Genomic DNA, 16,033 nt, shown 5'->3' on the forward strand with positions numbered 1-16,033 from the left:
CGTGGCGCAGTCCGTGGCCTCCAATTAATAAGTAATATTTAAACAAAAAACTTTTTTAAAAACACGCTTTTATTAAATGTACCGTACGAGTAATGGCAGAACTCCACGACTCCAGGAAGTGGCCCTGAAGCTCGCCATAACTTAAGGGACCCGTGGTCAATTACAGCCAATGTCAGTTGACAGTGGACAATTAGACCCAAGCCAAAACATAACATATAAAAAATAATGTTTAAAAATACTTTTATTTTCAATGATAGAATACGGTATTGTCATAAGTATGACATAAGTATACCAAGTTTGCAGTCGATACCACATTGGGAAGTGGGTAAAAATTGAGTTACAAGATTTGAGTATACAACGACAACAGAGTGAGTTAAAAGAAAGCGTGTAAAATTGGAATCATTGAGAGTATTCTATATGATAAAAGCGCTCTACCTAGCATTTACCTGTTATAAACATTGTTCATGTGTAGTACCCCCAGTAATTACCCTGTAATCGGGTAATTTGTATGGGGTAAGGGTAAAAGGCTCGTTGCTTTTAACCTTTAACCTTACCTGCCGAAGGGTAAAAGGTAGGGTAGATTGATTGTATTGTGGTAAGGTAAAAGGTAAGGTAAAGGTAGGCTCGTTGTTTTTACCTTTTACCTTACCTTGCCGAGGCCTACTCATTGGCAAGAGTGTCCTGGGTCACCGGGTGTCACAGGCTGTTTTGAGACGACGTTGCCAGCAGAGGACGGTGCTCGCAGAATTAAATGTTGTCCATTAATTCTGCTCCAGTGTCTTTGGCTCCCACCTTCAGCGACCCGGAGTGACCAGCGTGTTGACGTGTTGTTAAATAACGCCCCACCCCTCCCCTGCAAATATTCGGATTGTGTAGGGAGGCCCTCAACCAGCAATGGATATATAAAAAAAGACCAGACCATGCACACGACACCACAGCCTGTAACAACAAACTAAGTACATATGTCGAGGTTGTAGTTTGCGCTGTAAATGGAATGTGCAATTATCTTCACGTGCTGGATGCACACCTTGGCAAGTGTTTATGCACTTAATCCCGAGCTGCTCCTTCGGGGGGAAGGACTTTCCCCACTCTCAATTCACACATTCTGTTCCCGGTTAAATTGTGCCGCGTGTTGCCATACACACTTTAAAAATGCACGTCCTTCTGCTTCTCAATTAAGCGGCGTCTCGTCGCTTCGTGGCTCGTTAACGTGCGGGGTCGTGTATTGGCACCGTTCGTCTTTTCTTAGGTAAAAGGTGCAGCCCTGAAAATGCCTGCCCACACTCCTGCTGGCAGAAGGGCCTCCATTATGACAGATAACGCTAGGAAGGAGCTCGAGAGAGCTACCCCAGAAGGTATTTTTTTGCCTACTCTTCCATGCTGGCTAGACATCATTGTAGAGGTGGGAGCACGTACACTTGACCACACTACACGCAACCGGTCGATTGCCTGTGGTCGTACCCATCTGTACCGCTGGGTCGACAGAGGCGGGGAGGATTAAAAAAAAGTTGCCCCATTGTTTTAACTGCTACGCCAGGAGATCAAACTGGCAACGTCTTCATTGCCCAGTGTGCGACAAAATGTGTATTCCAGTGTGAATGGAATATGTCTACCAATAGGTGTGGCACGCACACAAAACTAAATTCACCATCACCATCCCAGCGTGGATGAAAAGGTCAATTCGTCTGTGGGTATCCGACACAGCGGTATTCTATGAGCATTTCTATCTCATCAAGAAACGAGCAAATGATGTCTCTCTAAATGACAGTCCTCGCTGGTGGACATGCTATCCCCAAGCAAAAAGACACATCATGATACTGTAAGAGAAATGCTTACCTGAATCTTTAAGAGTGCCTGAAAGGTACTTCCAAAATCATGCGACGACCCTGCAGTAGTGCAACACCTCTCGGGAAATCGAACTGCTTTCACAGACGAGCTTCCAGCAAAGTGGCCGGTGATATACATCTTGCAATTGTTTGCAGAGAAGTGTGAAACGAACAGTCAGTTAAGAACAAAGACAGTAAGTGAAAGCACTGAGATAGTATGACGCTAAAAGTAAGAGGAAGCAAAAAATAAAAGAAATGGTGCTTTTTTAGAGCTGTGGGTAACCACACGCTGCACACTACCCAAAACTACGGCATACAGTGCAAGCATTTAGTATGCTTAGGATTCTAATCAATCACAAGTCCAAGCACCACATGTATGGAGGCATGCTTGGGATTTTTAGGATTCAACAAAAATGCTCAAAGACCCAATTAAGTAGCCGAGATAACCACCACGGAGAAAAGCAGTCGCCTGCTGGCCAATGGCGGAGCCAGGATTTTCAGGTAGGGGGAGGGGGGCAACCCCTCCATCAATGAAAAATGATAGAGGAGTTGTTAGTAAGTAAGGACTTGTCCCTTGCTTTTTTATTAGACGCGTGTGCGTCGATGGCTCAGCCATCGATCGAGGGTCGAATTCGAACCGCGTTGTGTGATCGGCATCGCGCTCGCTGAAGGTGTTGATGCCTTCAGGGAAGTCGTGTACTGTGTACGCAACTGCGCACAATTCTGTGAGTCGCTTATAACTGCTTTGCCGTTACTTATTGCCAATTATGGACTCAGACTATTGTCCTATCATCTCACAGAGTCCCTGGCACGTAATAATATGCTACGCAGTGGCAGTGGGGGTCGCAAAATGCCGATTTATTACTAATAAACCCCAATGATCCGATCGAAATTAGGGATTTCCATCGGATAATTAGGGGGCACGTGCCACCCCCCCCCCCCCACCACTGGCTCCGCCAGTGCCGCTGGCATGACCTCGTGGAACTGACCCATGAGTCATGGCGAGCGAGTGCGGAGCTGATTGGTTTGGTTGTCATCACACTGGACCATGTTGAAGAGCCGTTCTCGGAGCACTCTGCACACGACTCACCTTGAACAAGGATGTGTGTGTGTGTGTTTGTTTTCTTTCTGAATAGCATCATCTCGCCATTGGAGTTGCCTAATTATGGCAAAATAGTTATATCGCAGAACTACGACGCCCTTCAATCAGGCAAGGGTCACTCGTGCCTCGGCACGCTCGCGAGCCTATCTCTCCCTCCTGCCCGTTTCCCGCAGCTCGACGCAACGTCAATGCTTCCACCCCTCCCCCGTCTTCACTTGACATTGCTGTGGGGACGCGAGATTGCTCTGAGTCAAGGGTGTTTTTGCTGCGAGAGCATGTACGCGGAACATTTGAACCTCATGGTGCGACCCACCTGGCGTGGATCATTCTGTTGTCGTTGTCGTTCAAGCAGCAGCAGCAGCGAGGACGAATGCACAAGAAGAGCTGAACAGGCGAATGCACTTCCATGCTCGGGTATGGGCAGGATCACGACAAGTCTTATCCAAAGCTGCTCAAACTGCCTACACGACTGAAGTCCTTTATTTGTCATAACGGTATGCATAATAATACAGTGAAACCGCTCTCTTATCTTCATTATTATTGGTGACCTACCAATGTCTGCAGCCAGGATCAATCGATGACAATCCTATTACCTGCAGATATTTAACAGGTGAGATGCGTTGCACCGTTAATTCCTCCTGTCTGATAATACTTCTCTTGTCCGTATGCATCCGTGCAGATAGTTTTTTTGTTGTTGCGGTTAAGCCATCGTCCCCACATACCGCTCGTATCAATGCGGATAAGAGGAGCGGCGACCCACTACTCTGTAGAGTAACATTGGTATTAACGCTTGTTACAATATGAACAGCGCATTGAAAACGCGTACTATTTCATGTACCGTTTTCAAAGCGTGTTCACAAATCCACACTGAGAAACACGATGATTGACAGAGGGCGTGTAAACTGTTTTTTCAACAGTGTACTGCAGGTAAGTAGTTTCAGTTTTGAAGGCATAGTTTAACAAGACAACACTTGCCACCATCCTTCAAACCCATTGATGAAAAAGAACAAAGTTTTTGTTTACATTATAATATAATGTTCACGCGAGAGCCGGGGGCTTATGGGACCCCGGGATCTCGCCATAAGGTTCATTTATTCCCCATAAACAACAACGCAGCAGTAGTTGTGATCACACGTGCGATCGAGCAGACTCTTAGACATAATGAAGAGGCCAATGCAGAAGAAACACTTCCACAAATGTCGGACAAGACCGAGCGATTACAGAGGGAGCAGAGAGACATATTGTACTGTCCTGTGCTGTCAGTGTAGCTCTTACCAAATCAAAGATATGTATTTACCATCTCAGATCTAGAACGCTAAGCAGGGGTTGAGCTTGGATAGTGCTTGGATGGGTGACCAACCGGGTTTTGTAAGCTGCTGCATTGTTGGCAGCAGACAGCTGCAGCAAAATGTATTATTGTATTGTACTTGTATATCGTCACACCTACACCTCTCAGCCTTCATCAACCCCATGCAGTGTGTTGTAAAGTAACCCCCGGGACAATGTCCAGCAGTGGATTGACACGAGAAAAAACGAATACAACAGAATAACATGCTGAAAGGCACGCAAATAAATTTGGAGATCTGCATGCTTGGAATTAGAGTGCACCCGGGGTAAAGAGGAGCACACAAACTAGGCATGTTAGAGACATTATATTGACTGCTACGAAATGTAAGTGGGCTTGGGCACGACAAGTCACGAGGAGGGGGATGATGGCCAGTTGTGGAAACTAATGACAGTGGCGGCCAACTTAGGGAACACGGTTCCATCCATCGCAAAGGTGGACGGATGAAATAAGCTCGTGTGCAGGAGCTACATGGATTGAATACGCCAATGCCCTTGTTCAGAGTAAAGAAAACCACTGCATATAACGAAGGCATGACTGGCGCTTCCTCCGGAGAGCTGGGTGAGAATGTTTTTTCAAGGCTTGCTCTGTGTGGCGCAGCCGTACCAGGAATGTTTGCAGTCAAGTAATTTCTTTCGTGTCCTCAAAAAATGTACCCGAGGTACAAGGAAGGTAGGTGTACAGCACGTGGTCCAAAAACGTTTCTTCCATTATTAAGGAATTCTAATTACACTCGACAGCAGCTTGAACTGTGTAGTTGAAATGTTGGCAACATGTTCCTCGTATATGTGTGGGTTTTTTAATAGTACACCGTGAATTAATTTCCACAGCACACGACAGACGCATTCTAAAAGACGTCAGCGAACGTGTCAATGTTCAGAGGGTCAGAGGGATGAGACTCGCACAATGTAACATTCTCACTACCAGGAGTGTGCATGTAGTTTAATAGATTTAGCCCAGACTACTGCCCGAGGATAATTCCTTAATAATGCATGGCACCTGATAGAAATGCCACATTAAGATGATGAATAAGAAGCTGAGGTTATAAGTTGATTTTGTTTAAACAGGTGAGAACTCAAGAAACCAGGATATAGTCTCATTTGCAAAAATGACAAAAGCAATAACGCAAAAACAAAGTACAACAATGAAGCAAATAGAAATCAGAGCAAATATAAGTTAATAGACATACAGCAAAGGCAGACGAAATCTGAAACATAGAGACGTATTCTTTTCAATAAACTCGTAGTACGATTTAGACCAATCATTGTAATAATAATGATGGTGACAATGAGAATAATGCTGTTTATCTGTGGCTACTCGCCTACTAAAGTCTACAAGAGACCCAGGAAAATAATTAGTGAGGAATTAAAGCCCTCGTAGCTGCGCACACACACACATGCACAGTGACATTCTGCATATGCAGAGTAATTGAGATCAGGCACATTCTGGGTGATATGTGTGAAAAATTGTCCAAATATTTATCATGCAGGGTTCATCGAAGTGCGGCCGTATCGGCGACACTCATCAGCTGGGGTCATGCCGGGCATCCCACGCATGCGTATGCTACCGAGTCTCACTCGGTGCCACACTCTGGGCGGCAGGGTGGCGCAGTGGTGATACTCATGCCTCACAGCAAGAAGCGCCTGGGTGTGTGTTCCCGACTGGGGCATCTCTCTGTGTGGTGTGTGCATGTCCCCCCCCCCCACCTCATCGTTGTGCACGAGTTTACTCCAGGTTCTACAATTTTCTCCCATAGGCAAAACAAACAAACCCCTCCCCCACATAATCTAAATCTGGAAAATTTACCTGCAAATTAATCAATTGGGATTACCCGCAGCAACATCGCCACCTTCTACGAAAACCTGGCAAGACCATCCTGAAAAAAACAATCTTCAGAATCAGTTGAAGCTCTCCTGGGTAAACAAGCGTAATAGTTGAAAAAAATATATATATAACACGCTTGATTGTTATTACCACTCAGCCGCGCAAACGCAAAAGATGACGTGGCACGCCCTTCACTACAATGTGCCACAACAAATAAAGCTGTTAAGTTCTTTACCCTCAAATGCCTTCACAACCACCCTCCATGCAATCAGCTGTAGGGGGGAGGGGGGGGGGGAAAGCCACAGGCTCGGAAGTAATGCCACATACAGTACCAATACTGTTCCACCTTAGAACAAGGAGACCAAATCATCCATCCCGAATGTGCCTGATCTCGTCAGAAGCCAAGCAGCTTTGAGCCTGGATATAGTTGCTTGGTTAGGTGACCCGGCACAAACGCCTGGTTGACAAAGTGGGCTGCGAGTCTGCGTGGTGGGCAGAAGAGGGCAGTGTAGCCAAATCCACCAACCCGTTCTGACCAGCGTGGGGAGGCCCTCATCCAGCAGTGGATTTGGGAGAAAAGGGGGGGCCGTACGTGTACAGCACAAGGAGAACGTAGTGCAAGGTTGCACAGCATCATGGAGAATACCCACAGTGCTCGGCTAGGATTCGCTGGCGCACAAATAACCCTAAATCTAAATTTGCTTGCTCATGCCACTGCCAGCTGTAGGGCCCTCCACTCGAGGGAGATCTGGGGAGCACTTTAAGAGAGTATTATTGGCTTGTTGGGGAAGTGGGGGAGGCAGGAATGGTTGAGATGTCATTCGCCTTTGATGCTAGCCATTGCATGGAATTGAACTCAGTCGACCAGGCTCATCGTGCGTGGTACCACCTACGATTAGCGCAGTTGGCTGCCGTACGATGCTAAAGAAGTTCAACATACATACATGCTGCCCAGCGCATAGTAATAATGAATGTAGTATATGAGAGGCCAAGGGAGCCCTTCTGGAACCATCTCAACGGGCAGTGCACCACGTCCCGTTGGGAGGGAGGGGGGGGGCCTTCATCACGAATTGGCGCACTGTTATGGGCTGGCGGTGGGTGTTTGACGTCTGGGCTCCTGGGAGTAAAACAAAAGCACAGCGAAGAAAAAAGTTAAAAGCACACGTGTGATGGGATAGGTGTGACGTGCTATACATTCCACTGGGGGGGGGGGGGGAACAATCAAATACTTCCTCTTCCCTTCTCTTGCCTACAACTGACCGTGTCACTCCCTATGCGTTGAATTTATTTGCACTTAGACCGTAGCAGTATTCTTACCCCTCTTCTTTCCCTGTTCTGTACAAATCCTCAAATCCCCACCTCTTTAAATTATCCGGATGTAGAGTACACCGTGTCCCCACTCTGGGTACACAGCATCTTGCCATGCGGTCATGTCTCGGACGCTTTCAACATCGTGATCTATTAACTGCCGGATGAAGGACACTCTCCCACCACCCACCACACCTCAGCAGCTGCCAGCTAACGTCTTCACTCAATCCGATTTCATCGCTCCATCTCTGCGATGGATGTGCCCTCTCAGCCTGACTACCGCTCCCTTGACCACCGGCCGTCGTCGCGTCTAGCGACGCATCCCGCCCAAGCTCGCCCAGGTTCTTTAACAGTCAACGCGATATCTCTTGCACGTGTTATCTAATCCACGTGTTCCCTCTGTGCGCTAATCCCTCCCTCACGGCTCCCAGTGCATACACAAGACTGCAACTCTATATGCTCGTTTGACCTTTTGTTAAGCTTCGTTCTATTTTCTTGGTAAATGTCCATAGTCGGTATTATACAGTGTGCGGATCCAACACCATCCTCTTTAGGGGGAATCGAATGTTTATTTTCTACGTCAAATCCCAAAATGATTCCAACCTGTACATAGCAATTTCCTTACATTTTAGTAACACCCTTTCAAACAATAAATGCATTTCACGTTAATGCAAATTATTTACCTATGTTTCACTGAGTTTCAAGAGTCTCTTTCAGATGGGTCTTGCAATGGGGTGATTGATCAACACAAGTTTGTTTGACACTTGCGTGGGAAACGGAGAACCTGGAGAAACCCCATGGTACACACGTGGGGGGGGGGTGATGCTCACCAGTGCTGTATCCTGGCCATGTCTCGCAGTCGATGCTACACCGAGGTCGGAGCGATTCCCTGCTCAATGTAGCATCAAGGCAGTGCTCATCTCCTGTTTACAGCCCTGAGCCAGTGGTGGAAAAAAAACACATTTCTGTGGTGTGGGAGGTGAATCTCTCATGGCACAATCACTGTTGACTTCACCACAAACCCATTTGCACTCATTTCATCGACCCCGGGGAGATGATGGGCTGCATCAACCCCAAACGAGGATTTTATCTTGGGACCTTTCCGATTGCAAGCCGCTCACTCCGCTGCTGAGACAGTGAACAAATGATCATACCGATTAGATGTACGAATGTCTTGATATGGCTATTGTTCACAATTGCACCCAATAAATAAAAAAAACACTTGGCCATATTGCTACACCGGTGTCTCACCTCCCCTGCTGCACTGGTGTACAAATCAAAGGAAGGAGGCAGCCTATACTCAACCCATGATCTCAGCGGCGTCTGCTGAGTGTCGCTAACACGGGTGTTAGAGCTCCCCCCCCCCATTCCCCGCGCCCTCCGCGCCGAGCAACCCGGCCACCTCCGTGCGAGCGTTCTATTTTTATCGCGCGTTGACATGTCGTACGTGCAGGTCCGGCACTGCCGCTCAGCCGGGGAGTGCCCAGAGCTTGACGGCCACGCGAATCCAAACTGGAGGCAACTCGAGAGGCAGCATCACGCGCGTCAGGATGTCCCTCGCCTCGCGACGTCACCCGTAAAGAAGCCAGCGAGCACGGATACGTTCTTCCCCCGGCTATTCCCGTGCAGTGCCAAATACCGCTGTAAAGGTCTGTGTAATTATAAACATGGGTTTTCAGAGGGGCATTAGTTATTATTCTGAGTTCACCTACAGACATCCGCAGCCACGTTTTCACATCGAGTGGTCGTATGCCAGTGACACAATAGGTTTGATACGGCTTCTTGGTGCGGTCACCAATAATTGGAGTGATATCATCATCATCATCACACACACATACACTATTAATCAGCGCATTTAATCTCAAGTGGGAACCCGGAATTCAAACCCAGGATCTGAGTAGTGCTGACTCACTGCCCTGATATGGGCACAGCATCAGCCTCAGAATCCGATGGGATGGTGCATTCATGGAGAGGAACTGAGCAATGGCGTTTCAGGAATATCTTGAAACTCGTCTTATTTGCAAAAAAGGTTATAATTAAAAGCAGGAATGCCTTTAGAGTCTCAGGACTGATTATTCAGGAGGGTCGTGACAAGATTTTCGCAGTAGGGGGCGATGTTGTGATGTATAATCCCAATTGAGTAACTTGCAGGTAATTATTCAGCATTTGGGGATGTTTATCAAATACCAGTTACATGGTATTGGGTTTTTTTTTTAGCAATGAGAGTAAACCGGAGAACCCGGAGGAAACGCATACAGAATCGTGGGATAAGAAAAATCAACATACAGAATCGTGGGATAAGATAAATCAACATACAGAATCGTGGGATAAGATAAATCAACATACAGAATCGTGGGATAAGATAAATGAACATACAGAATCGTGGGATAAGATAAATCAACATACAGAATCGTGGGATAAGATAAATCAACATACAGAATTGGCACCCAAGCCAGAAATTCGACCAGATCCCTTCCTGTCGTGAGGCACGAGCGTTATCACTGTGCCACCCTGCCGTCATGCTGCCCTTAGGGGAGCATGACGGCAGATCCCATCTGTCCTCGGCAAAAGCAATGCCAGTGGTAACCAGTCTCCACTCTGGGATGGCCGGATTTATTTTTTTACCAATGAGTGCAACCTGCCTGGCAATTACAACCAAGCAGGATGTAAATTACGACTTGGACATCTTTTCCACTAAACAACAAAGCCACGCAGGGATCGTGGCGAGCCAGCCGTGTGTGACTCAGGGGGCGCCAAGTTGTTTTAATACACTGCAGAAACCAAGACGTGATACCGACGTCACACACAACGCACGAGTCGAGATAGAATGTGTAGCTGATGCAGAATTTGAGTTGTGTATTGACTGACGCCACACACAATAGAGGCGCGATTCAAAACAAGGCACACTCGACGGGCTTAAACCACAGCCAGGGCAAGTACAGGGAAAGGTGGAGGGAGATCACGAACATTCTACCTTAGTGGTGCTCCAATGACCTCTTTGTATGAGCGGTCATTCATGAGAGATGGATGGATGATCCATGGAATTATTTTACGATCGGTATGGTTTTCTGGAGCCATATACAGATAATTTGATGAATTTGCTGACACTTCTGAGCGAATTCTATTATCCAAAGAAAACCCTTAATAGAATCATCACTTACTTACTGACCCCTCTTCACTCCCTGTGGAGCATAAGGTCACAACAAGCCCACGCCATGCTGGACGGTCTTTCGCAGCTTTCTATAATAATAGAATAATTCAATACAATAAAATGTGGATTTATGTAGGATTTAATGCAACCATGTTGACAAAATATATTGCGACTCTTGACTTGGACAGAGAATTAATTATTAAGGGAAGGGCAATCCAGAATTGGGGCGGCAGAAGAGAATAAGTGACCTCCCACTGAATGACCGTTGAACTGGGGGGATCTATAGAAAGCCTTGGTTCTCAATCCACGGATGATAGGATTTTCCATACATAAATTTGAGCCATGGGTAATAAGAATATCAGATGTTAGTTACGGCCTCGCATAGCAGGAATTTCCCTATATTAAGGCTCAAACTTTCCGCTCAGGGGATATGGCCGCCAGGTTCAACTCGCCCGGTCCAGCCCAGTACGCTTACAGTCACTCATTCGAGACGTGTGGGGAATTTGTTCGGAATGCGCACACAATTTGGGGACGACATACAATATATTACCGCAGTATACGGGAAACCGTCCAGACCCAAGGCTTGTGCGGACACTCTTTGCCTTCATATAAGGGCTGGCCCAGTACACAGTGAATTCACTTGGAGGCCTTGCACAGAGGCTTGGAAGATCTGTACTCCGTTGTACTGGTTTGATGAAATATACAATACAGTTATTATCAATAAAGTACAGTACATTCATTTCCATTCACACTTCAACAAGAATTACAGGTTTGTGTCTCTTGGCAACACAGACATGAATCTTTGTTTATCAAAGTTACGTCTCAGAAGGCATTTTGAGGGATCCTTCAAGACAAGTGTTGAATAATAACGAGAATTGTGAGAATTTACAGCCATTTGCCCATCCACTGCTGGATGAATACCTGCCCACACCGTGCTAGTCATGGGGATTTTTTGACCATACTTAACAACACTTGTCAGGGTGAGTTGGTAAAGGGTTAGGGTGCAGGGCACCAGGACCGGCTCAGATATGATTCGCCACTTTCCTTCGCCATGGCGGGGAATCGAACCCGGGTCGCCAGGTCCAGAGCACAGTTCGCGCATTGCAGTCACCGCTCACTTGATACCGAACAGCGCAGCGAGGCATTCCGGTTTAAATACCGCACTGTGCAATGTAACCGCCGCAGCGTACATTGTTCCCCAAATGTTATTATAACTTGTCTCGTTAGGGCTGCAGAAATGCATTAAGGTACACCCCCAAAGGGGAAGACTACATATGCTAAACATAATAAGGCCTTCGCTTAATGGAGTTTTCTGAAAGGACATGTGAAAAAACAGGAAGTCATTTCCACAAAAAGCGATCGATATTGCCGGTTGTGAGGTGGAAAACTCGTGCAACCCGTCACTTGGAATGCGAGGTAGATGGTCGCACTCAGGTCATGCACGTAACACACCCAGTTAGGTAGCATAGAGATGCCAGTAAAGCAAGTTGCGTGAATTTTGGAGCATCATCATCCCCTGGATGGGTGTGGGTTTTTCCCAGGCACTCCGGTTTCCTCCAACAGGCAAATATACTCATTAAACAACTGACAAAACATAACACTGTACTGTGTCCAAGTTTCAAACAGAAGATCGCACTAATTATTGGGACTCAACTGAGTTTAGTCTGTCGTGGGTAAATACATAACAGTTATTACACTGCAGCATTTTAGATGGGACCATTAGTCGGGTGAGTCTATTAAATCAATTAATTGACTAACATTATAATCGATGACTACTTATTTTGAGGTCATTTATTTGGACTCCTTTATAATTGGCAGCCACCCCTACAATCTGCTTCCCGAAGGTGGGAAAACCCCCACAAGCCACGCCCAGCGTGATGTGGTGGCAGATGCTGGAGATGACATTTAGTGCAGAATTGTTATTCATTTGGTCGGACGGAGTTGAATTTACTTAAGACTCCATATGAATCCAAATAGCCCATGATCAATCCACCCAGAAAGCCCCAGGTTTTGTTACATCTCGGAATATAAGCAGGATTGAGGATGCAAAGTGTTTGGATGGGTGGCCACAACATACATAGCAGGTTGTCATATGCTACGTGGTATCAGCAGAGGACAGTGCAGCAAAATCTATTGCCCTGTATTTTTATGGTCCCACATCAGCATGGTGAAGTATGGTTAAATAACTCCCACATCCTATACAGCATGAAGTCCTCATCCAGCAGTGGATTGACAAAGGGCTGAGAAATGACTCAATGTTATTTGCATTGTGGAGCATCAGGGTTCCACAGCTGATGCAATACCGTGCACAAACAATATGTAAATAGCCCTCTCTCCTCCCCCGTGCTTTTACCTGCTCTCACGCCAAATAAGCGGCACTCCTCAACAAATTATCAAAGGTGACAGCTACTGCCAGCACGGTTATTTGATCATCGCACTTCTCCACCGAGCATTCCTGTCCACTGAGACGAACTGTGACATCTAGCTCCAAACCCACGCTTGTTAACGCGCTGAAGGAGAGGCCAGGTAACTTTCCGATAAGACCACTCGATGGCTGAGGACCAGGCGACTAAGGCTCACACATTTACAGCAGTGGTAGGAAACTTAGGGCCTCCGACTTAATTTTGCACGGCCTATGGCCATATGCAGCCTAAAACTTCAAAAGGGCCTTCAAATTATATTTATCCTTTACAGTAAGCCTCCAAGAAGCACGAATTGGGTACTTAAGGGTCATATTTGTCTACCTGGCAATATTGCATTTTTTTTATCGTGAGCCATTATTATTCGTCCCATTATTACAGTACTGCATTGGATAGTGCTGAAGTATATGTTATTGAATGACAAAGTAATGCTAAAGGATATGTTGAAGGTATTTCAAAGTCACGTTTGGCCCTCTGTAAAGGAAAATGTTCCCCAATCCTGCTTTACATCCCTAAGACAATGTCCTTTACTGTACAGTATTTGACCAGAAGAGAGACCACTGAGGTCCATTATGTATTTTGTAAAAAAAAAATTGGCCAACTTGGAATGGGCTGTTGGAGGTAATGTTTATTTATTTAAATGTGAGCAGTTTGAAGCTTCTGACATTGAGCTACAACACTGGCACACAGTGGCTAACATGATGCAAGATGCGTCGTTTCATAGATTCCAGGTAATTATTACGGTCACAACACACGCATTGCACTGTCCATATGGGAATTAATCACGTACGATTTATTATGGAAATCGTATATGAAAATGTAACATTTCGACTAACAGAACGAAACAAGACTGAGCAAATTTGATAGAATATAAACGGTAAAAATGAGATGGTAAAAAAGCAAATACTGTAAAAATGTATTCTTGAATTGAATCGAGATCCCAATTCATGACAACTGATCGAATTGCTGGAAGAGGTCAATGATGGCATGCATACCTCTCATCTTTCTTTGTAACGTCCCAAAGCCGCCGTGCTGCTATAGAGTCTGTCTTTGTGAACAGTCTGGAACAGTAGTCTGCATTTAGTATTCATAGTGGAATACTTTGTATCACATATGGCAAAACTGCAACAAAGTGGTACATTTGCAAGTTTACATTCCTCTCCCATGAAAGACAGAAAGATCAGAATCATAATATGTATTTATACTGAAGGAAGCCGAATGAGCTATAGAGATATTTTTCACAGATGTCCATTAGTTTTCACAGGTGTCTAGTAGCTGACGCGGCAGTGGGGGGGGGGGGGGATACGTCCACCGTGGAGACAGCTCGATGATATCAGCTCGTGTATAGGTGCTATATGGATCGTAAGACAATGAGAAGTGGCGATGGGGGAAGCATTCATCCAGCAGTGGATAGTCCATCAGTGACGCTCAAATTTGCCAGTGATAAGTAATTGTGCCATGTTTTGTAGTGATATAATGGCCCTATTTTTTTTTATTTCACATCCTGGCCACTTCGGCGTGATATTCGTAGCAGCGCACATATTGTCCCCATGTAAATGTATCACTGATTGTGATGCTTTATCCCCGTCCAATTTTAGCACCAAATGTTCTTTCGCTAAATCCTGCATACAGATCTCTCATTCGGTACCAAACAGCAAAGCGACAGCAGGTAAGCCGCAGCAATTATTTGTGTATTACGATCTTAATAAGCTACAGCTGGATAATGCCCACCTCTCATCAGCAGATGTGGCTCTGATAGTTCAGGCTACCCCATCGTAGGATCGAGAGTTCAAACCCCAGTCAATGTTCATACAATTTGCGAGCCGGTCTAATGAGCTCCGCTTGGTTGACTGTCCTCCTATGAGACTACTTCGTGGCATAGGAATGTGGAATGCCCGCCCTGTGTTCAAGGAGCCGCGAGTCATACCAATGTTCAGAAGAGCATGAGGGCCCTCTAAGGATTTTTTTTTATAATTAACAAAAGCAACCCGCACATCCTTTGGAGGTTACCATCTGTACATTCGTCTCTCCCTCCCTCTGGACGTCAAGTCCTGGCAGCCAGCTAATCTTTTTTTCTAAAATATTATGGAATATTCCTGCTTCTTTATTATTTTTTAAACCTTAATGTAACATTTACTCATTTAAATGCGCCACACCTCCGATTAGTACAGTTGGCTATATATGGTGCAAAATAAGTTAAACATATATCCATACATTTACTCATCAACATATATCTAAAATATCTCATAGCGCTGGCCACACATTTGCGTGGCATATACGGTGGGGTGGAGGGTGGGTTGGGTGGAGGTGTGACGTCAGCACGCAATAATCCGGATCAACGCTGTGGGATGCAGGTGACGTCATCACGCAGATGTGCAAAGTTACGTCCCTACGGCGCACATGCACTTGGGTACCAGACAGCCAGCCAGGAATCGAGCCAGGAATCTAGCCAGGAATCTAGCCAGGAATCTAGCCAGGAATCCAGCCAGGAATCTAGCCAGGAATCTAGCCAGGAATCTAGCCAGGAATCGAGCCAGGAATCGAGCCAGGAATCTAGCCAGGAATCCAGCCAGGAATCTAGCCAGGAATCTAGCCAGGAATCTAGCCAGGAATCCAGCCAGGAATCCAGCCAGGAATCTAGCCAGGAATCTATCCAGGAATCTAGCCAGGAATCTAGCCAGGAATCCAGCCAGGAATCTATCCAGGAATCTAGCCAGGAATCTAGCCAGGAATCTAGCCAGGAATCCAGCAGATGTGCAAAGTTACGTCCCTACGGCGCACATGCACTTGGGTACCAGACAGCCAACCAGGAATCGAGCCAGGAATCTAGCCAGGAATCTAGCCAGGAATCTAGCCAGGAATCTAGCCAGGAATCTATCCAGGAATCTAGCCAGGAATCTAGCCAGGAATCCAGCCAGGAATCTAGCCAGGAATCTAGCCAAGAATCTAGCCAGGAATCTAGCCAGGAATCCAGCCAGGAATCCAGCCAGGAATCTAGCCAGGAATCTATCCAGGAATCTAGCCAGGAATCTAGCCAGGAATCCAGCCAGGAATCTA

At 46.1% G+C, this 16,033-nt stretch overlaps 1 protein-coding gene across 5 annotated transcripts in view; it reads right to left on the minus strand.

Annotated features, from left to right (window-relative positions):
* The window catches only part of LOC116953516 (transcription factor HIVEP3-like), a 116,583-nt gene that overhangs the window by 44,395 nt on the left and 56,155 nt on the right, over positions 1-16,033 (minus strand). The window contains exon 3 of one of the 5 annotated variants that reach the window (XM_032973813.2): positions 8,236-8,340. The exons of 3 other annotated variants lie outside the window; for them this stretch is intronic. The gene's annotated coding sequence lies outside the window, so the exon portion shown is untranslated. One more of the 5 variants, XM_032973831.2, reaches the window with a different exon arrangement.

The sequence above is a fragment of the Petromyzon marinus genome, chromosome 3 (assembly GCF_048934315.1).
Source record: "Petromyzon marinus isolate PM22_M1 ecotype Great Lakes invasive population chromosome 3, UKy_Petmar_22M1.pri1.0, whole genome shotgun sequence".
Lineage (NCBI taxonomy): Eukaryota > Metazoa > Chordata > Hyperoartia > Petromyzontiformes > Petromyzontidae > Petromyzon > Petromyzon marinus.